The following is a 24,600-nucleotide window of genomic DNA, read 5'->3' on the forward strand; positions in this document are numbered from 1 at the left end:
TTTGGTTCAGGCTTGCAATCTAATAAACTGTCGACTTACCATCCTACTATCCGTTCTGCATATGGGGCCATACGGTGATATAGTACTGTGAAAAATATTAATAGTGCCATACGGTGATATAATACTGTGGTAAATAATAACTAGTAAATATTTATATGCTAATTTTTGCCGAGATATTGAAAATTGATTTACGCGCGCGGTTTATGCGCGCTCGCATTCGCTGCCTGCTGACTGTCCGCCTCAGAGCGCGTTAAAGTTCCATATATTGATCAAAAATTAACATAGAAACATTTACCAAATCTTAAACCATTCGTTTTGATGAGTTGTACTACAACTTCCATTAACCATTTTCAAAGTATATTGCTTAATTTTGTTTAAAACATTTTTTATTTATTTACATTGAATATTAATTTGTTTTGTTGTATAATCCACTGCTGAAATAATTACGTGATTCAGGAATATTTTTGTAATTTGGCAACAATGTTAACCTACATCTCTGAAGTAGATAATGACGTGCATCTAGATTTATACTGTACCAACTGTATTTTTGATGATATACCGGATAAATAAATATTTTGAATTCCTTAATATACCTTTAACAAAAATATATTTTTATTTTTTTTTCCAGTTTTTCCCTTTTTCATATAATTTTTTTTTTCAGGGCAGTCTCAGAACTGTTGAACTGGCCTAAAACTAGGCGCCATTTCTTTCAAACAAAAAAAAAACAAACAAAAAAACGGCCTATATAAAAAGAAATTTCATCAGATTCTATTTATCCTTCTCCTTCATGAAAGGAACAAAACTTCTGTGAAAAATTCGTAAGTCGGTATTTTGTGAAGAACTGAAAATATTAAACTGTTTACTTGGAAAGTACCTAACGATAATAATAAAGCCATTTTGTCATTTTACTTATTCTTTGCGGGTTAAAACGGGTTTTGTGTTTTTGTTACAAGGTTTTAGAAGGCAAAACTCAGAAAGGGTCCTTGTTACCTGTAAAATTATATGGAATTTACGGTTCTGTACGTTTAAAACCTTATAAAATTAAATAACAACCACTTTTACCGTGATGATATGATTGTAAACATGCTGGTATACCCATATTTACAACGATTTATCGAGTTTTATAGTTTTCCTGGGAGTCAACAAAATATAGTTGTTTAGGATGTATCTGATGATAATATTCATAAAGTGAAGGTCATTTATAATCAATTTCTGGTTATCTATAACCCCAACTTTCAAAATAAATCAACAAATCTCAATTATACATTGGTTATAATAAGAAATAAACATTTTCATTATAAAATCAATACCAACAAATATATTGAATAAAGCAGAAACAATTCAAAAAAGATCAATATGAAAACTTCTAAACGTAATGGTACATTGTATTTGAGGATGAGTTTTGCTCTAGTCTAGTGGATGATGGGGTAGTTTTGAGAATTGGTCAATATACCAATCAACAGCAATTAATTAGCAATAAAATATAAAGCCAAGATGGTCCCTGTACTCATTTTCCTTGTCGAGATATAGCTATGGCTATGCTAGCTTTACCGTAAAGTTAGCATAATCATTGTTTCTCGGAAACGGTTGCAGCAATAATTTGTTTCTTGGCGTAAAACTTCGGTAATAAAATAGCAATCAATTCCTTGGGGTTCGCTTTTTGGCTGATTTCTTGGTTTTCATGGGGTGTATTTTGAGCTAGGGGATTATGGGGTAGCTTTTGGGCATTGGTTAATATACCAATCAACAGCAATTAATTAGCAATAAAATATACCGCTAAGATGGGTCCTGTACCCCCTTTCCTTTTCGAGATATAAATAAGTATGGCTATGTTAGCTGTACCGTAAATTTAGGATACCCACTGTTTCTCGGAAACGGCTACAGCAATAAGGCTAACAATAAATTATAGTATTGGTCTGAATTCGGCCTTATAAAATGGATATGCTAACTTGTATTTTGTAATGTATTTTAAATTCATTTAGAGAAATATACAATTATTAGTGCAAAAATAGAAGAAAATAAAAAATTCCATTGTTTCTTTTAAAAAAAACACAAAACAAAATCACCTGTAGGTCTTCAAGAATTTGCCATCAGAATCATATAGCTTTTAGAATCTTCAAAAACATGTATAAGATTTTTTCAGTTTTATTTTACTTGCCTAAATAACTGGACAACATCAGAAGGTAGTAAAATAGAACTATTAAATTTCATTCATTTGTGGAATAACTATCTAATAGTTAAAAATGCCAAAAATGTGTCCACATAATTCTTATGCTTCTTGTCGATAAAATAAACAGGGCTTGTAAAAACTTCACTCCAGGTGCAACTGCTGGAGTTATTTTCGTATCACTTTCAAACCCCCCATTTCAAGTCGTTGACCCTTATTAATGTATTATTTATACTAACCCTAATCAGTAATGAAAAAGTGAGTGAATGTCACAGTTGCTGATACAGTAGTGTAGTTGACATCTGGTGTTTATTTTTAGTAAATTAATAGTGCTTGCTTTGAGACCTTTCGCATGGTCATGCGTTAATTTTTTCTTGCTCGTTTTTCACTGAACCATTTAATAGTTTAACACTATATCCTATTTTACCATCAATACAGGTAATTTTTAATAAAATCTTGGTGGGATGTCGATATGTTGTAATATATTCAAGCATCGAAAAGCTAAAATCAGTATAAACGGAAAAAGTAAGAACTAAACAAGCCCAAAGGGACGAAATTTTTTATTAAAATACATTTTTGAATGTAGTTTATTCATTTCTAATCACTGGCATGGAAAAAAATGACTAGCCAGCAAAGTAAATAAAGATTCTGCACATATTACGAAAATAGATTGTGAAAAATATTTAAACATTGAAAAGAATACAAAAAAGAACAACATAATAAAATGAAAGTTTTCTGCTGAATGTTGAAAAATTACCTATACATCAGATATGTGTGAATTCTGACTGATAATTGAATATATATTATGGACAAAAGTATTCTATAGTATATTTCACGAATTTGCTAGTATTTTTGATTAGGGATGAAAGGTTTGACTTAAATGGTCCGTTATGCTGAGAAAGTTAATAGCAAATTCCCCCAATAATTGAAGCACTGTCGACTTCAAAAATATGTTATATAATAATATAATGTCTAAAACTATGTATAATCTCGTCTACTATAAATATTTTTGGTTTTTCATTCGTTTTGGCTAACTGTAGTAATTCCGGCTTGAAAAAATCCTGAGGAAATGAAATATTTTCATTCGTTAACCATTCTTGCATTTTATGTACTGTCTAGGAATTTGTTGGTTGCTTATATAACATGGAACTGTCTTGAATGTTGAACAAAAAAGGCAAAACTGCTGGGCAAACAAACATTCCCCCTTAAAATATGCACTGCGCATGAATTATATCAAAATTATTTCCGTAAATAACTTTTTATTAATACACAGTTATTAATACAATAACTATGTTCTGTGATAGCATTTGTTGACGTTATAGTTCATCAAGTGTGTGTGGCTAGGGCGTAGTTTTCAATTACAGAGTCGACCATTGACTTTTGGCCTTTGGTATTGTTAAATGTGTATTTATGTTGTGGCTTGTGGTTGAAGTATGTATTGTTTATACGTAATTCATTATGGTTGCACAGGATTATCAGTTTTTTGTTTCCATTTGTTTGTTGTTCGTTGAATCTCTGCATAATTCCTGGTATGGTGATATTCCCAATTCTTGAATTGAAATCGCCCATTATGAATACACTGTATATAATGTCTATACACCGCAGCGTGGGGTTAAACCGCGAATGCTTTCTAGATCCTATATTTCTTGGGTGGATCAGTCCCTTTTGTTTATGTTATCTTGTTGACGATATCTCTCCATTTTTTCCATGAATTGTGGATGTGATGGATTATGAGCGAGGGAGGATAAAATTAATCTATTAGCAGAATTTTTCTTTCTTAAAATAACAAAACAATAACACGGTTAATTCGAATCGTATTAGAACGATTTTCGAGTTTGAAATTGAAACGCCAAATACAAAATCGTTATTTATTCCCTTCAAAAAATATAAGAGAGTATAAAATACCACAAGAAAACAGTTTCAGAACTACCTATATTAAAATTATCGTTGATATTAAAATTAAAAAATTGTCCTCATTCCACAAAAACATTTTCGAAGTTGGGTCCTGATAGTTTACAGGTTCTTGTATCCCTCCGAAAATATTACAAACCAGTTTCATATTTAGGTTCTATTGAAATATTGAAAATAATGGACGAAATTCAGGTACAAACTCGAATTCTGAAAAGTAAGGGCTCACTGGAGGGTTTGCAATGACGCAATTCCAAGTAAAGCCACCTGTATAATATTTATACTTGAGGAAGTATACCAACAACTTCTACTGACTTCACGGCGGCCGAAAATACGAACACCGGAGTGCGGACATGGTAGAGGTCACGTTTACAAGAATTTAACAAAATAACATCATATAGAAATATCTTAGTTGAAGTATTTTATTTATTACAGATGACTTAAAGAAAGAGCACGATTTTAATCATAACATTTAACTGGAAACACCTAAAATTACAGTTAAATAAAAAATCATTTAATATTTTAAGATTGCCCCGCTAGCTTTTCCAATCAGGGCCGTTCCGACTCGGACGTACAGGGGATACGGGGCTCCCGGGTGGAAAGTCAAGGGGGCGGCGCGAGCCGTCCTAAAAATAGAAAAAAACTAATTATAAAAAGTATAAAAACATAAATATATTGGTTATAGTTGTACTAGTAACAAGAAGGTTGAATTTAAATACTATTTTTATACGGGAATAAGCCACAATTGATTGTAATGGCAATTTTATTTTACCTAAAAAATTGACGTTTCTATTTCCACTCCGGAAATCGTTCTCAAAAAAGATTATTAAACAATTTAGTTGAAAAACGCTGTGTTTTACCCCCCAATATTGTTGACAAAGATGATAACCAATAATGCTTCTTATATATACACAAGCTATATGCTCCCGAAGAGATTTCACTTGAAGATCCTTTTTTGTGTGGGCGATCATCCCATTCTGGGTTTGGTTTTACAGTTTCTGGTGTGACTTCGCTGTTTCCACTACTTTTCTCCATTCTTCTCTCTCTTTGATTGTCCTTCCTTCTTCTTCTTCAAGTGCCCTGTCCGTTGCGAACGTTGGCTATTAACATGGCAATTCTGATCTTATTTGCGGCGCTTCTGAATAGTTCGACCGATGTGAGCCCGAACCACTTCCTCAGATTTTGGAGCCAAGAGTGTCTTCTCCTGCCTGGCCCTCGCTTACTGTCTATTTTTCCCTGGACAATCAATTGCAGTAGACGGTACTTATCGTGTCTCAATATGTGGCCTAGATATTCAAGCTTTCTTTGTTTAATTTTATTCACGATTTCTTTCTCCTTTCCGATTCTTTGGATTACCTCTGTGTTGGTGACATGTTCGGTCCAGGATATACGAAGAATGCGTCGGTACACCCACATTTCGAATGCTTCTAGTTTTCTCGTGAGCGTCTCCGTCAGCGTCCAGGCCTCCACACCATACAGTAAGATCGGAAAAATGTAGCATTTAACTAGACGTAGTTTTAGGGGAAGAGACAAATCCCTGCTTATGAGGAGCTTTTTCATATTGCTAAATGCTGCTCTAGCTCGTTCTATTCTCGCCTTAATTTTTGTGGCCTGTTCCCATTTTGCATTTACGTTGGTGCCAAGGTACATATAAGATTCTACATGGTCAATTAGTATGTTACTTATCCGTAACTGTCGAGCAGGCTGTTGCTTCCTGCTTATCAGCATCCACTTTGTCTTCTTGAAGTTGAGGCTCAGGCCGTATATGTGTCCTTCCTATATTTCCAATTTCCATACTCCTTAAGTTTTCTTCCACTTGTTGCCTACATCTCAGTTTAGGTCTGCCGTTGGTTCTTTTACCTGGTGGTATCCATTCCGTTATAACCCTTAACGGATTGCTCTCTCTCTTCTCATTATGTGTCCAAACCATCTAATTCTTGTCCTTTAATTGCTCTAACTATGTTCTCTTGACCCACCCATTCGTGTATTTCGTGATACATCCATTGTCTTGCATCTTCTTCGTTTTCCCTCGTTGGTTCCAGTATTTTTCTGATAATCTTCCTCCCAAAAACTTTCAATTGCTCATCTTCTCTTACTGTTAATGTCAATGTTTCTGCAGCATATACTACTATTGGTCTTATGGTCATCATCATCATAAGTGGCTCGACAATCCGTTGTGGATCTTGGCCTGCTCACAAAGAAGTCGCCACTCCTGTCGATTCCTGGTAACTTCCCTCCATCTTCTAACCCCTAGAATCTGTAGGTCTTCTTCCACATCATCAATCCATCTCATTCGTGGTCGTCCTCTGCTTCTTGTGCCCTCTGGTTTTGAGAATGTTAATCTCTTCGTGTATTCGTGATCTGACATCCTAGCAATGTGTCCAGCCCATCTAAGGGCCCATCTTATGGTCGTTTTGTAGATTTTCATGTGTTTCGGCTTATCTCCTTATCTCTAAACATTTTTTCATTTCTATAAAAATCTGTATTTCCCGCTTGAATTCTTCTTTTTATATCTACACTTTCATTTCTTCTGTTGACTAGTACTCCCAAATATTTGAATGTTTTAACCTCTTCGAAACTGTGTGCATCTATTGTCAGTTCTGTCATTTGTGTCTTCTTTTTCGTGCTTACGTTCATGTATTTTGTTTTATTTTCATTTATTTCCAGTCCAAATTATTCTCGCACCCGGGCGGCAGATACCCTAAACGGCCATGCTTACAATAACCTCCATATTCCTTTGTATTTTGTGAATAACTTTTTTTGCTAACTCCTATAATAATAGATGGCTTTTTCATAAGCCATCACAGTATGTATAAATCCGGATTTATTCATAAATCTGGATCGTCATGACGTCGTAATAAACAGAGAGCTAAGCGATTTAGACAATCCTATTACTAAAATTGCCGTTAAATGTGATAACTATAACCTTAATATCAATGACGAGAAAAGCATATCGATAGATACCATTAAAAGCTATGACAAATAATAAACTTCAACTTCTGTTAACAAATGGCAAGATCCGATTTACCTTAAACTATCTGTATATTTGTCACATGTATTTTCTCCACCACGTTCGAAACAGCCCCTAAGTCTTTTTTTTTAACTATTATATCTTTTTTATAGATTCTAAAAATAATAGACGAACAAGCATCTGAGAGTCATTAATTTAACCAATACATAAAAACTTAAACATTTTTAGGTGAAGCTATTTGAAGAATGCACCGAAGGAACTTTCACAAACAAAGAAATTACTTTATCCGAAGCAAAAACCTCGAACTTCGAGCATCTGCACGGAGTATAAAGAATTCGAATAGTTTTCTACCACACTAAAAGTTTATTTATTATTTTTTTATTTTACAATGGCGTTGAAAAAATATTATAAATAATTTATTTTTATACAGTTAATTAGGTATATAATTGTTTCGCAACTGTTATAATAAACGTGTTATACCTGTTTTAGTTTCACGGAATATTGTCATTACAAACATTCAAACTGATATTCGTTGCCTTGGACAATGATTCCATATAAAACGACCTACACCATTAAACCATTTATCAGCAATAAACACAAACGGCAGATTTAGGGACTCATATTACGACCAAGATCAAAACCAAAATTATCACTGGACCAGAGAAATTAGCAAATAGAAAGCCTTATTCGTGACACTCTGAGATATAGGTATCTAACAACTGCGTTTCATAAATTTGGTGATAACAATATGTAATAAACAAAATATGCAACAGATTAAACGTCGTTTTTACTTATAAATTGAAGAGAAAGTCTTATTTTATCAAATTAAATCATTTAATGATTAAAAATGTGCTCCCTAGAGCTTTCAAATGTATATTTATACTGGAGCTTATAGTCGAAAAATGAATTATTGATTCTCAGTTAGTTAAAAGCACAGATATTAGCCATGAGTTCTCCATTTGCGTTGACATGGTTTTCATTAAATCTTTGTGTTTTACTCCTGGAACTATTTCATTTCCGATTCGTGCATTAAAGTCACCAATAAGAATCAAGGGTTCTTCATGAGGTATTTCATCCAGGATGGTTTGCAATTGTTCGTAGAATGCCTCTCATTCCTCCTTAGGTTTGCAGTCCTCGGGGCTGTAGATAGATATGACATTTAATTTTTGGTAGTCCATTGTGATATTAATATCTTTCGGAGATATAACGACAGTTATTTATGTTGTTTTAAATAAAAAATTTTATGGAGTATACCTACACCTGCTCGTGCTCGTTCTTCTTTCTTCACTTCACTGTATGCTAGAAAATCTTGGTTATAGTCTCTTTGGCCTTTACCTTTCTTCTTGGTTTCTTGGATTGCACAAATGTCTATGTTTTTATTTATCAGTCCTTCTATTATCTCTTGGTCTTTGTGGGCTCATTTTTCCTTATCGTTTTCCTTTTCTTTGCGTGGTTCGTCATCTTAGGTTCCGTCTGGTTCCGAGGCTTTATATAGGTTCTTTGAGCCTTTTTTTCTTTTACAATGAGTAGGATGCTAACCTGGCCCATCAACCCTCCTCTTTTATCCGGGCTTGGGATCGGCTGTGGGCATAAACGCGGCTTCTGAGCTACTCAATCAAAAATTGAGCGAAAATAGTCGAAAAGTTAAAAGAAAACATCGTCGGCAAAAGTTTTCGGAAGATGAAAAAAATAATACATACTTAACGTGTATTATGGACTCCGTGAAAGACGTGAAAACATGTTAGTCAATGACGTTATTACTATGTGTGGTGGTTTGACTGAAGATGTATTCACAGAATTCTAAAACAATCCAAACAAAGTGAAGGTAAGTCGAGTATGTCCGTTAAAAAAAAACGAAACCATAGGAATAAAACGCATGAAGATGACATCATGTATCCTATTCGGAGAAAACTCAATGCTTTCTTTTTCCGAAATGAAATTCCAACCTCAAATAAAGTGACAGCTGAAATAAATTCTGACGATCATTTTTTTAAACCGGGGTCCTGTGAGTTGAAACCTTCAAATATGATACTTTTAAAAGCGTGTAATTATTTACTGGCCATGTTTTTACGAATAAATGAATATTAACTTGCAAAATTACGTCATTTTTTCCTTTTTTCGTTCGTTAAGGTTACAATATCAATGTTAATTGTATTATTTTTTATCAATTAATCTAAATACATTCCATTTTAAATATTAATTTAAATTAAATATTAAGTAATTTTTTAAAAATCATACATTTTTTTTATTAAAAAGAATTCCTGGGTAAATTTTCTATATGACTAATACCTCAAAAAGCTTATTGACAAAGCATTGATTTTTGACCTTATAACTGTAGACAATACCAGTGATGACAGTGATATTTGGTTTAATATATTTTTATATTTGATACTTATAATAATTCCCAGATTTTTCAATTTTGGATACAACAGGGAAAATGTACATATACACGTTTTTCTATTTAAAATCATAACTTGTTTATTTTCGTTGGAGCAACATTGTTAAAACATTATAATAAAGTAATTTGCGTAATTTAAAACGTTAAAGCATAATACGGTCCTGTTGATATCTGAGATACTTCTTGTTCTTCACAAAATGTTACCAAACTGAATTTTGTTTATGTTCGGTTTAAATTATTTTTAAGTCTATTATACCTGAAAGCGCACTGGAACTTTTGGGCGCGAATTTATGAACAAAGGTCGGATATTTTTTTAACACACCTTGTATAGCATCAACTAAGAAGTGACACCAATAGGTGTATTAGCCTGGAAATTACTAAACCTAGAAAAAGTCAACAATTGCTAAAATTTGCCCACCTGGCATTAATCTTTTTGTCGACAAAAAACTTGTTTTTTACGATTCTATAATAAAATAAATATATATTAGGAGAGCCATAAAAACTTTTAACGTTACAAAATACGGGAAAAGCTGCAAATATCATATACTGTACGGAAAATAATAACAGATAGGTCAATGACGCCCTACTTTAGATAAATCCACACATTTTTGTGTCGAAAATAATTTTCAAGTTATTTTCAAAATAACTTCTACTGTTGTACAATTTCCTAAAAAACTAATGTAAAATTTTCTAAGTACATAGGTAGTTTACCTGTAGCTCGAACTTTCCGGTAAGAAGCAAATCTTTTGTCGATTTTAATCTGCGATTACGAATGGGCAGTGCACAATTCTTAAAAAGTTTGTTTCTGGGTAAATGTCACAGACGCCTGTATTATTTATAGGCATATACAGAATTTAAGACCTTATCTATAAAATGTCTTTTATAAATAGTATTTTATCTAGGAAATATAAAATGGTAAGGATTTTCAATCACTATAAGAAATCATAGATTTCTCACTCACAGTTGTGGATAATACACCTCTTCACGTTGATATAAAATCTACAAGAATGGTGTAATAAAGAAAATTCAAACGTACCAAATAAGAAAATAGAAACAAGGCAAAAGTGGATAAAATAAATACACACAAATAATCATCACTATCATTGTTTACCGGATGATTTGTTATTTTTCATGTCGGCAAGTGCTTTTCTTATCTCCGAAAAAGTAATTTCGGGGATATTGTAATGCTTGTCATATCTTCTTGGTGCTATTGATTCAATTATTTGTAAAAAGTTTTCATTCGCTCAAGAATTTCTTCTGTACTTGTTACTTTTTGCACTTTTATGTTTGTTATCTGCATATGTCAGTTCTACTAGGAGCCGTGTTTTCACTTTAAAACTTTTTTTTTACCATCAGTTTGATGATCTATTTTTATTATATCTTCTCAAGTCCATTCTAACGGTCTTTGAAGTATCTTTATTAAAGACTCTCAATATTTCAAAGTTTTTGCCACATTTAGTTTCTCCTACACGAAGTACAAAACATCAAATACTCCAGAATCCCGAGACACTTATAGAAGAATACGAAATGAAAGAAAGCAGTTGGTAAGAAGAACAAAAAAAATGAACACTGGGAACAGTTTACAAAAAGGATGAAAAGCGACTTCTACGGTACACAAACAAATATGGAGATTCATAAGAAACCAACGAAAAGAAATGGCAGAATTGAAGGAATACAATAACATACCAGCAAACGAATGGATACCTGAATACCTGACGGAACTGTTTAAAGAAAGGGAAAGTAATAATCAACACAATAACGTACCTGAATTAAGACACGAAATAGAAATCAGTTTTCAGGAAGTAGAGATATCCATAAATTCACTCAAAAATAGAAAGTCACCTGGACCAGATGGAATAACCAACGAGCTTCTAAAACACGGAGGAGAAAGTATAACCCTTGAGATGACAAAACTTGTACAAAAACTAATATTGCACTGCAAGATACCAGACGCATGAAGAAACAGCATAATCATTATAAATCTACTGAACACCGCACTTAAGCTTACCACAAAAGTCCTAACCAACAAAATCAATAAACTAACAACTTTATCAGATGAATAATAAGGATTCAGATCCAGAAGATCCTGCGTAGACGCCGTATTTGAACTAAGACAAATCGCAGAAAAGGCCATCGAGTACAATAAACCAGTAAATCTATGTTTTATAGACCTGACAAAGGCTTTCTATGGCATTCAAGTCGAAGACGTCTTACACCTACTTTATAAAAGAAACATACCAATCAATATTATACAAACCATCGAAAACCTCTACTTCCATAATCTAATACGAATGGCACCATCTTTAATAAATCTGTACAAGTGGTCGGATATGCAGATGACATAGACATTATTGCTAGGTCCACAGAATCTCTGATCGAAGCATTTCGATCACTAAGGGCGTCTGCACTTAGAATGAAATTAAAAATAAACGCACAGAAAACCAAGTATATGTATTGTACTAGATCAGGCAACCAGATACCTAGACGTATTAATTGTATTATTACGTCTTAATAGTATTAATTGATGATCTGGAACTGGAAGGTGTGGACACCTTCGTCTACCTGGACTCGCTACTGGCCAAAGACAACAATGTAAGCGAAGAAATTAAAAGAAGAATAGTGCTTGCCAATAAGTGCTATTATGGCTTGAGGAAACATATGGCCCCAAAACTAACCAGAAAAATTAAAGTTACCATATATATAACACTAATAAGGCCAGTGTTAACATACGGGTCTGAAACGTGGTCACTTACATAGAACGACCAAGAATTGCTTAAACGTACAGGAGTGGAACGAACACATTGGTAGAATGGCAGAGGATAGGAGAGTACGAAAAGCACGAGATAAGTCACCAAATGGACGAAGAAGTATTGGCAGACCAAGAAAAAGATGGTGCGATAATTTAAACAATTTAGGAGGCTAATATTGAAGAAGAAACAGGCTTTAAAGCCTACATACAAGAAGGAACAAGATGAAGAAGTTTCCCTTAGTTTCTTTTTAGGGCAAAATTTCTTTTTGGTATAGTTTTTCCTACAATACATTGTTTGAGTTGCCGCAACAATACTATTTCTAATCTCAATACACTGTACATCGTATAAGTTGTTTCAGCTACTTTCTGCAATAATACTAGCTTTATAGGGTAGATGAACATCTTTTTTGATGTTTTAACATTTTTGTCCATTATTTTCTAGATTTATCGTTGGTTGCAGGAACCATTTTGTGGTTGTTACCAATTGTAAATTAATTTAAATGGATGTAAAGGAAAACAGAACGCCACCTTCAAAATACTTAAAGTCTTCTTTTTCTAGTTAATAGTTTTAGGTTATAATTTCTTCTTTTAAAGTAGGGCTTTTAAAAGTGACTATTGTCTTGTTATTATTCATTTTATTGCTGCCATAAGACGTCGATTTAATATTAGTTAAAAGCTTCAAATATTGTTTCTTTTTGCAGGCAATGTATTAAACAATTTATTATTATACAACTAATAATAAAATTGTTCTTTTGCAAGAATCACAATGGAGTTTTATTAATTAAACTTTGCTGATTGAAGAAATAAAGAATATTATATGGATATTGAGATTTAAATAAACTAAGATAAAAAAGAAATTAATGGAAAGGAGAACTAGAGAAAGAGGAACAACTTTTGAGAAAGCACGATGGAGAGCGGATAAAATATGTACAAAAGAAAGAAAATAATAAGATACCTTCAGATGAAACAGAACCTTCAAACTTATCTAAGAGAACCATATAAATATCTTCGAAATCTAAAAGAAGGATACAAATCCCGAATAAGTTTGTGTAGAATCCAAGAAAAGGTACTTAATTAGCGAACCAAGGCAGTGAGCTGGCTTCAAGACTGTTCAATCTGGCCCTTGATTATGTCATTAGACAGCTGAATGTCCTAACAAATAAATCAGTAAAACAGTCGCTTACTTGGATGAAATTAACATCATGTCCCGTAGAGTGTAGGAGCCAGAGAAACATGTTCAGGGCTGAGAAGAGCAGCCAAGGAGATCGGACTTGAAATAAACATATAAAAGATAAAAATGCTAACACAAACACACGCGAAAATAAGTTGAAATCAAATTTATATATTGATACAAATCGTTGAATCCTTCATTAGGTATCGGTACGTTGATAGGTAGGACTTCGTCTACCGCCTTTTTGAACAGCGTTGCTATGCTCGTTTCATACTTTTGCCGTAAGTGCTTCAGCTAAGAAGTTCTGCGATAATTTAGACTCCTTTACGATCAATCTTACCCTGTATAATATTAATTTGAATTTGGATTGGAACATTCCAATATCTGAATCCAAGAACTCCAGATATGATTTTTCTCATCTACAAATTCACTAAAAAATATCTTGATCTAACATTTTAACTTTTGGTGGAATTGTATTGGATAAAAAATTATGGAAGGTTATAATGAAAACAAAAGTGAACAGAAAGGAAGGAGTGTTTTGATAAAAAACATTAAAATCTCGTAAAATAATCTCTATAGAGGATACTGCACAAACAGAATTTCCTTACGTTTTCTATAAATAATAAAAATAGTCCCGGCAGCATGTTAGTCATCGCAAATTTTGCACAGCATACTTTTCCATTAAGGTGGCTGAATTAGCTGCCCGCGGGTCAGCGACCCCAAATCAAGTTTTTGTTTGTATGAGTATGGTGACGAAATTACGTTCTCGGAATTCTCACGACGTCACCCTTGGATTCGGGACCATTTATCCAATTGGGGGGCATTCAGCGGAGGTAAAAGACCTTGGTAAAACGCAAGTAAAAGTAACCGGATAAGGTATGGTTGTGTGTGTTTGTATTAATTGTTACATTCTGATAAAAATAATATTGTTGTAGTTCACTAAAAACGCGTTCACCATTCGAGCAGAAGGAGAACTACTCAAGTTCTCCGTCGCCAACGGAAAACAGCAGGGCCCCTCGATCGCTCACCAACATCACGTGGTACATAGTTAGCGGCGCTCATGATGACATAAACTTTTCTTTAACGTGCATTTTAACTCTTAATTTAAATAACATTTTTACCTGAGAAAATTAAGAGATACGTGTTTGTTAATTTTCTTTTTGATTATAATAGTTTTGTAGCCAATTGGTTATTTTATCACAAATATTTAAAAAAATAATACAAAACTGGGTAACGGAATCCTGTCTATGACACACATTAGTAGAGGATTATTCAAAACAATATCGCATTAGAGTACCTTTAATCTTCATTCTTATTACATTTATCATACATACCCCGTGTGGGGTATAGTCCCCCATCGGGCGCGTCCCCGGATGGCGGATAGGGGAATGCCTCCCAGATATGGGTGGTACCGGGGAAATGAAATATCCGGCGTGGACCAAAAACTAGCAAAACAGAGCGTCTGATCCAGAGTGGACGGTTACGAACAGCGTCCGACCCAGAGTGGGCGGCTGATACAGAACTCACCGACCCGTCTGGCAAGCGAGGTGTTCTAATGCCAAAAAACCCTCTTCAGGAAACATGTCGAATTATGAAACAAACGGAATAGGACCCCAGGTGGGTAGAGTTATTAACTCGGAATCCCACACCGGGAAACCGGTCCGTCTCAAGGATTCTGGGGGAGGCAAATATTCGACAAAAATAAATGTAGGAACGTATAACATCAGATCCATAAACGAAGACAGTAAAATCCACGAACTAGAGGAAGAACTGACTAAAATACAGTGGGATATTATCGGCATATCCGAAGTAAGAAGAAAAGGAGAACAAAAAATACAGCTAAAATCAGGAAATTTGCTATACTATAAAGGTAATGAAGAAAACACCAACAATGGAGTAGGATTTATAATAAATAAAAAAGTAGTTAAACACATACAATCTACCAAGGGCATATCAGATAGAGTAGCATACACGACGCTTAAATTAAAAAGAACGTCCTTCAAAATCATACAGGTGTACGCTCCAACAAGTACCTACAGCGATGAAGATATTGAACATTTCTACCAAGACATAACAACAGCTATGGAAGAACAGAAATCAAAATTAACGCTAATAATCGGGGACTTCAATGCCAAAATAGGAGAACAACTATATAAAGAAGAAGACAAAGTAGGACACAATGGATACGGCAAAAGAAATGATAGAGGACACACATTGATGAATTACTTGGAGGAGAAGCAACTATATGCAAGGAATACATTCTTTAAGAAAAAACCCCAAAGAAAATGGACATGGATTAGTCCCAATGGTGAAACTAAAAACGAAATTGATTATATTCTTTCAACGTAAAAATACATGGTTAAAGACGTAACAGCCCTAAATCGCTTCTCAACTGGTAGCGACCATAGACTAGTCCGAGCTAAGCTGATCATTGATAGTAGATTTGAAACAAGAAAGAAAATGGAAAATAATTAGAAATTAGACATGGAAAAACTAAAACAAGAAAAACGGTCGTACGAAAAGAAAATAAAGGAAATATTGCCGACCAAGGAAGATATAGAACACAGACATATCGATGAAATAAATATGATATTTACTGAAACTCTAATGAAAGTGGGTAAAGAAATAGCACAGACGACAAAAAAAAAAGAAAGTTTCATATCCCAGGAAACAAAGATTCTTATGAACACAAGAACAACATTACTAGAACAAGGGGACAGAAATAAAATGGACTACAAACAAATAAACAAAACTATTGGAAAAAATATCAAGAAGTGTAAACGGAGAATACAGGAAGAAAAGATAGAGAAAACAATTGAAAAAAATAGAAACATGAAGTGCTTAAAGCAGAACCTGGGAAACATACAAATTAATAGCATAAAGAACAAAGAAGGAGTGGAGACCAACAATATAAAAGAAATTTTACAGATAACGCACGAATATTATACAAATCTCTATAAAACAGAACAAAAACAACCCACGAAATCCGTGGGTTGGTTGTCCACAACTGAAAATAAAGAACGTTAACTCTGACCAGAAATCAGTAAAAATGAAATAAAAAAGCACTCAAAGAAATGAAGAATAACAAATCTCCTGGGAAAGATGGAATAACTGTGGAAATGCTAAAAAATGGGGGAAAAACTACAGTGGAAGTCCTTTGTGTACTAATGAATCAAATATTGAACACAAAACAAATACCCACCACATGGAACGAGGCAATAATACTATTACTATTTAAGAAAGGCGATAGAAAAGATCTGAAAAACTATAGGCCCATAACGCTACTGAATGTAATGTACAAACTGTTAACTAAACTACTAACAAACAGATTAACAACTAAGTTAGATAATTACCAGTTAAGAGAGCAAGCCGGTTTTAGAAAAGGATTCAGTACAAGCGACCATCTGCTTACGATAAAAATATTAATTGAAAAGGCCAACGAATATCAAATCCCAATGTATATGGCATTTGTAGACTTTGAAAAAGCATTCGATAACGTGGAACATTGGGCAGTAAAGAAGTCTTTACAAAATGGGAGAATAGACTAGATATACGGACTTAATTTCCAATAAATATGATCAATCAACAACATCCATCAAAATAGTTGAACAAACGGAGCCCATTAAGATAGGGCGAGGAGTCAGACAAGGTGACCCTATATCAACCAAAATATTCAATCAAGCTTTGGAAGACGTTATGAGGAAATTACAATGGGAAAAACGGGGTATTAACATAAATGGCCAATACTTAAATCACTTGAGATATGCAGACGACATTGTATTAATAACAGATAAAAGGGAAGAATTACAAAATATGATGGATGAATGAAATAGCGAATCAACAAGAATAGGTCTACAAATGAATTATAATAAAACGAAAATTATGACCAACCAACCAGAAGAATTAATAATTACAATTGCACAAACAACTATAGAACAAGTAAAAGAATATGTATATTTGGGACAACTAGTTAAATTAAATAAAGAAAATCAGACCGGAGAAATTGTCATATTGTCTCATATTTGTATATATTTTTCAATGTTATAATATAGATACTGTAGGTACTAATTATGGTTTTTGTTTCAGGGCTACCTACAAAAAAAAATTTAAAAACACATAAAACGGCGTCGGCCACCAAAAAAATCAAAAAATACTAACAAAAACCGGCGCAAACCAACAAACAAAAAACAACAAAAAAACCCGTGCACGTAGGGCCCAACCCCTTGAGCACCAAGTTGCCGAACTGAGCCTAGCTCAGAGCAGAGACTTGAGGCCCAAGTAAGCAATTTTAGTTCGCGGATAAGCCACATTAAGATAACAGGAATATAGCGACAATGCGCTGTCCTGAGTTTTGAATTCGGTTAGGAAACCATGTTGTTGTTCTATTACCCAGGACCCCCACATGAAGAGCATTTGGCTGATAGTTGTGCCACTATCGCGCATCAGAGTGCTATAGGGGGGAAAGGGATGGTCTGGAGCATTGAAGCGCAGTGGAGTAATTCCTGTTTGTAACTCGAATCAATACACCTCGCTCCAATGAATTATTACACCCGAACGTAATTCTTAGGGGTGAACATGTCTCACAGGCTGGGTTTAATTAAATTGCTTGCTTATTTGCTTAAAAGAGTGGAAGTATTACAGAAGCACCTAAAGCGTCAACAGGGAGAAAACCCATTCATATAGACGATACTGTGAAACAGTAGATTCGAAGAAAAGTTCATTCATTTTATTTACAAAAAAAGATTCCTACTTTGGATATACTTTTAGCAGACAATAATGAAGAAGAATCTGTGTCAAATATTAAAAGAGATAGATTGTGGAAATCGTTACGTGAATTAGGATTCGTTTATGGGAATAACAATAGAAAAGCTGTGCTTATAGTGAAAGAAATTATTTGTTGGAGGAGGCAATATTTAAGGGAAATTCGAAAATTGAGGAGAGAAGGCAAAAATATTTTTTATTTAGATGAAACATGGATAGATGTAGCGCATTTTGTAAAAAAAAGTTTGGCAAGAAAAACTGGTTACAAATATTCGTCAGGCATTTAAGCCTAATTCGGACTATGCTAGTATTTTAAATACTAATTATTAATCAGTATTTTCGAGTAGCGAGTAATTTAGTAACTAAACATGACTGAAAAACAAAAATTTAGTCGAGTAGATTAGTAAGTAATTTAGTCGAGTCGATCTTACAAATAATTATAACATAAATGATTGGGGAATATATTAAGAAAGTATAGAACTGCTTGTAATTTTGTTATTGCAGGAATCTCACTTCTTAAAAGGGTCCGCTGTATTTGAGTGTTTTTCATTATCAGAAAATTTACACAACTTTTAGGCATTCTAAAATTATCGAAGTATTCTTTGAGATCTTCCAATGCTAATTCCTTTTCTCAACCATCTCTTCTTAAACAGCCATTACGATTAGCTTAATCAGTTTATTTACTTTATTGCGTTATAGACTGTTCATCTTGCGAAACCTAACCCACTTGTGAACTGTACTAGAACAAGTGCGAACGATTTTCGGGCAGTAGTATGTATTTTAGTTACTAAATTACTCGCTATTTGACTAAAATACTAGCACAGTGCGAACTAGGCTTTATAGAAAATTTGTCTACGGGCTTAAAATTTCCAAATGGTAAAGGTCGCCGTTTAATTATCACTCATATTGGAGGAGACAAAGGATTTGTTGATAGAGGCTTGTTAGATTTTATTTCAAACTACCATGAAAAATGACTGCTGATGTTTTTAGGAATATTTCAGTCAAATGATAGATTTATTACCGACCAATTCTTTAATAGTCATAGACAATACCAGTTACCATTCATGATTAAAGGAACCGTTATCTAACACTACATGGAGAAAGCAAGAACTCTTGGATTGGCTAATATCCAAAGACAACTAAGAAACTAATAACTTTCAAACTACGAAAGGTTCAACTAATGTCTCCAAAATACTTCACACGTTTGTGATTAGCGCACAGAAGTGCCATCTGCTTTGATGACGAAGAACTAAACAATTTAATAAATTGTTTTCTCTCCTCTGGGCTGAGACATTAGTTAAAGCTTTCGTAGTTTGAATTGGTATCAAGCCCAAGTCGACTGATGAGGTGAGGACTACACCGAAATAACTGTTATATCGCTCTATTGATACCAATTCAAACGCTAAAGGTTTGACTAATTTGTGCTCCAATGCCATAATATATGGCTTTCATTTCATCAGAGCAATAGCAATAAATTAACCACTTATCGAACAGGTTAATATGACGCTAAAACTAAATTTAAACGAATTTGGAACCCAAAATTTCAACCGCAGTGGGGGAAGTGGAGCCCAAATAATTTAATAATGTTAAACTTTGGCATGCTATCTATCAAAACGATGCATTTAAGTCTATTTCACGAACTAGCGACTATTTTGGATAGAAGAAAGACAGAAGAGAAGAAAAAAGAAAACTCTAAGAAGTACGAAAGTTCTAAATTGCTTCAGTAATGAAAATATGAAACAAGTAATTTTTAAATTGAATTAAAAAAAATCCTTTATTTTCAGTGAGCTCCGAAAGATTATAAGTGTAGATATTTATTGAATCCCCCATAGCCTTTACTTGGGTTTTTGCCATTCGGAAAAACTGATACCTTACTTTAGCGATACTCCCAAACCGGTTGCAAATTAATGGTACCCTAATAAGTTGGTTATAGTAGTACTTGTGATTGAAAAGAGTTTGTTTGCATATTGACAGCGAAAATGACAAAACGTGTTTTAGATATAAATCAAGTAATAATTAATTTGCACGCTTATTGGCTTTACTGAAAACGCCAATGGAGGCCATTTGCGACCAGTTCAATCAGTACATAAACGCGTGTGTGATGTGTACTTGTAAGACTAAAAATCTTCTTGAGGGTTGTAAGTTTGAAATTCGTGGCATTATAAATAAAATGCGTGAAAAAAAGATGTTTTTTTACATGTTTTTGTAGAGACATCGTTAAAAAAATTAAAAGATATAAATACATTCGAAATAAGTCTCTGGAGACTTTTCAAACAGATTGTTTAGGTTCAAAATAGAAGACAATAAAAAAGTCTTGTGTGACAGAGCTATACTACAGAACGACACTATTTTTTTATAGTGTCGTTCATAAAATAATCGAGTTTTTAGAAAACTATGATAATTTAAAAAAGAACACGTTTTTGTTTATTCAGACGAAACGTGGATTTTTGCTAAAGATGCAATTAAACGGTTTTGGCGAGACGAGAGCATAAAATCCATAAAATACACCGATACTGAGGAAAAAAGACAAAAAGATAATATATTGCAGGCGGAAGTAAAACCGTAATTTTGCTTGTCTTCGACAGTGCTCCAAATCTTGGGAGAATTTACTATTCTCCCAATTTCTTTTGTTTCTTGTTACAGCTTTCATCCCTAAGTCAAAGCTTTCATCCCTAATCGAAAATACACGGAAATTCGTGAAATATACTATAATATATTTCTGGAAGATAGTACTGAGTGGTTAGTATTATCTGTGGCCAAATTTGGAACCGGTAAAACCATTATTTTCGGTAAACCGCAATAAAAAATGAACGGAATATAAACACGAAAGATTATTTACATTATGATTACATCAAATGAATGAAAAAAATACTACAATATATTGTAGATATTTTTTTCATTCATGATGGAATTTTCTATTTTAAATCCCTACTATACTATAAAAAAACTGAATTGATTTCTAAAAAGTATATCTAGAATGTACAATAAATTCTTGTAAATACTAACATTCCTCGTCTTGTTATTTATTAAGTTTTTTTTTTAGTCTAACTCTGGACATTATACTTCCTCCAGTTGTTTCATGTCTTTTGTGTCGTGTTCATCCATATCTTGCCCGCTATTTCCTAATAAAAATTGAACAATCTGATCATTGGTAAGTCTCTATTTAATTTTTTCTCCTCACGGCTTCCGCTGTGATGTCTTCTTAGCCCATACTTCCTACATGCACTACGAATTTCCATTAATTTTTCATTACGCACTCCAAGCTTTTCTGACACTTCTATATAACTCTGCCGTCTTGTTGTAATGTCCAAATGTCTTGTTGTAATCCTCATAACCTGGACGTAGTTCCACATTATATTTTGTGGTCTTCTCAATAATGTTCTTGAATGATTGTACATATGTGATATAGTGTAATGCATTTTTTTCGGTTTCGGAAAGCTGCTTGTTCCGATGACTGGTATATTTCGAACTTATCCGTCAATCTGTTGGTTAAAACTCTATATATTTGGCATTAACTATCTATCTATCGATAATTTCATTTAATTCGTTAGAGTTGTTGGCTATATATGCTACAAATAGATAATTTTTGTAATGGATTAGCTTTTCGGAATATTTTGCTCTTGTAATATTTGACTGAGAAGAGTATGGTGAGTATTTTTTACAGGTTTTCCACCGTTCTTAAGCATTTTCACTGTCACTTCGTTTTTCCGTTACGTTATTATTTTTCATATCCTTTAGCTATTCTCTTTATTTCTGATTTCCATAATCCATGGCATTAACAGTGAACATTAGTAGATGATGTACTTAGTCATTCAAAAAAGCCATAAGCATTATATGTATTAGTTTATTTACCAGTTTTCTTAATTTGCTTGCTTTAAGACATTATACATTATAATATATATGGTAGTTTATAACTAAATATTGATAATTGAAGACAATGAGTTTTGTTGAATCAAATGTACTTAAATGAAAACAGGTAAATTCAAAATTCATTGAAATGGTGTAAGGGAGGTGGAAGTGAATGAAATTCTGCGATTAGGAGCGTTACAAATGGGTAACGGAAACTTGTGGATACGACGCTTGATTTTGAATGGGTGTAATACAATTTATTATGGATCGGGAGATTGTATGTCAATAAAGCATTTAAGAAAATGATGAATACTAACTCCTTTAGCACGTGGTGTCGCCACGCCCCAAAGTGTACTATAAGCGACTTCAAAGTGGGAGGGCAAGTGTTTTGACGGCGAACTGAATCGGAATCAATATTCCGCAATACATTCCATATAGACGCCACCCAAGATATGATTCCAGAAAATGAATTATTTTAAAACTTTTAAACAAATTTCAACAGCTATAATTATTCAGTTCAGTGTATATAGATATTATATACCACTATTAAAAAAGATCCACTTATGAATTTATTCATAGTAGGTTATTTATTTAGGTAAGTGTAAAAAAACCCAAAAAACTTATAAAAAATAACATAAGAAAATAGTAAAAACTTTTGTATTTGTTAAAACTGATTGTCTCTGAGATTTTTCAGTATAAATACATATCCCAAGTGACAGGCGCCTCTCACCAAGCAAACATTCTTTAATGAATGGTAGTAACATTATTTACAAGGCCTAATTTAATGAAGAGCAAAAATATGCACCTAAAACTCGATACCTTCTTTGTTATATTTACTTAAATATTAAGAGATAATATATAGAGATTGAAAAAAAAAGGAGGGAAAATTGTAAACTAGCTCATTAAGGAATTTTAAAAAAAGTAGTTACCGATGAACAAAAAGTATCCACATGTGTTTGGTTGTACACTCACATATATAAAACAATTTTCACGTAATCACGAAAACACAAACTTTATTTAGTTCTTTCAAAATGTCAAATCACGATAGTTTTTAACACGAACTAACAGATAAAACGCAAAAACTATATACAATTCGTCCACCATGCTTACTGAAATATACTTTACTAATATTTGTTTGGTGTTCGAGTCCCTCAATACATTGTTGCCGTGTTTATAAATTTTAAACGCCTTTCACTACTTGTAAGAAAACAACGCGGTACAAGATGAATCCAACTTGAATGACACGCGGTATCTGCTGTGTTACGTCATTCACTAATGTCAGAAGTGAAAGGATTTCATTTTCTTTGGCATTTTATTCGTCGAAGAGGCAACGTAGGACCGGCACAGCAGCCAAATCATAAGGTATTTTCACCTCCTCTCGATCAACCAACAAAGTCACTACAAGAAATTCTGCGCATGTTTTTAATCGGTAAAGGATCAGATGAGGACAGGTATATTAATTGATGGGAGGGACAAAGAAAACATAAATAACAAACCATTAACTGCAGTCAACTTGTGGCAATTACAAATAAATTTTGAAATTTTAAAACAATCTCGAAAATCAACATCTGATCCGTTATTTTAGTCTCCGTCAAATTATCATAACAATAGAGATAAAGAAAGGTTCCCACATTATACTACATACAGAATGTCTCACGATTACAAAAGCAGTAGCGGCACTAGGAAATATTTAGTTTTTAAAATATTTATATGAAAATTATACAGGGAGCGTCGGAATGTCCAGATTTTTTAAATTAAAATAATTATATTTAGCAACCATATTTTTGTTTCAAGTTGGCAGTTTATTTTTTATATGACTTTAATATTACACGATCAAATACAAATAACATCGCTAGGCTCCCACAGGCCGTGAATCATAATTTATAGTGGATCATTAATTATCAAAACGAGGAGACGATAGATATTGCATTATTTCTAGGAAAATCTTCTTGTTATATTAGGCCTTGGTGCAGATCTTGTCTGATCTCAATTGTAATTGTAACATATCGTCGAATCTAACGCATTCAAACGCTTAGTTAGATCTACAAAGCAGATATAGGCAGGTTTGGTATATTCCAATGCTTTCTCACTAATTTGTCTGGCTATGAATATATTTTATCGAAAGCCTTGTTGCTATTCACTGATTACGTATTGTTCATTAATCTCATTGGCAAATATCCTTGTTAGCAGTGAGTTGGGTTGAGCAAGGTACGATTATTGGTAGGATTTTTTTATTTTCTTTTTAGGGGGCTATGAAAGGCAAGCTTTGAAACTCTTTATATAGCTTGAGCAGAATTGTCTTTAAATATATTTATAGCCTTTGTGAGATGCCTCAAGTCACGTTGACGGAGACAGACAAGCAAACTTTAATTTCGTCTTTCCGAGTGAGTTATCTCTTTAGCTTTAACATCTTCGATTTTAACCCGTCTTGGGTTAGAGATTTAAGGTCCAGTTAAGATTTAATGTCTACACAAGGAAATGTTAAAAAGGTCAATGATATCATGCTGCAAGATTAACGAATGACTATTAGACAAATAAATGAAGATACTAATATTGTCGGCAAGGTCATGCTAACCGTATTTTGGGATTCTAAAGGTGTAATTTTAGTAGTTTTGCTGCAAAAAGA

At 33.4% G+C, this 24,600-nt stretch overlaps 1 protein-coding gene across 3 annotated transcripts in view; it reads right to left on the reverse strand.

Annotated features, from left to right (window-relative positions):
* The window catches only part of LOC140451862 (insulin-like receptor), a 285,820-nt gene extending 262,478 nt beyond the window's left edge, over nucleotides 1-23,342 (reverse strand). For 2 of the 3 annotated variants that reach the window (XM_072545773.1, XM_072545772.1), the window contains exon 1: nucleotides 22,904-23,342. The gene's annotated coding sequence lies outside the window, so the exon portion shown is untranslated. The remainder of the gene's footprint in view (nucleotides 1-22,903) is intronic. The other variant, XM_072545775.1, reaches the window with a different exon arrangement.
* Between the last annotated feature and the right edge of the window lie 1,258 nt (nucleotides 23,343-24,600).

Source organism: Diabrotica undecimpunctata, chromosome 10, assembly GCF_040954645.1.
Source record: "Diabrotica undecimpunctata isolate CICGRU chromosome 10, icDiaUnde3, whole genome shotgun sequence".
Taxonomy (NCBI): Eukaryota; Metazoa; Arthropoda; class Insecta; order Coleoptera; family Chrysomelidae; genus Diabrotica; species Diabrotica undecimpunctata.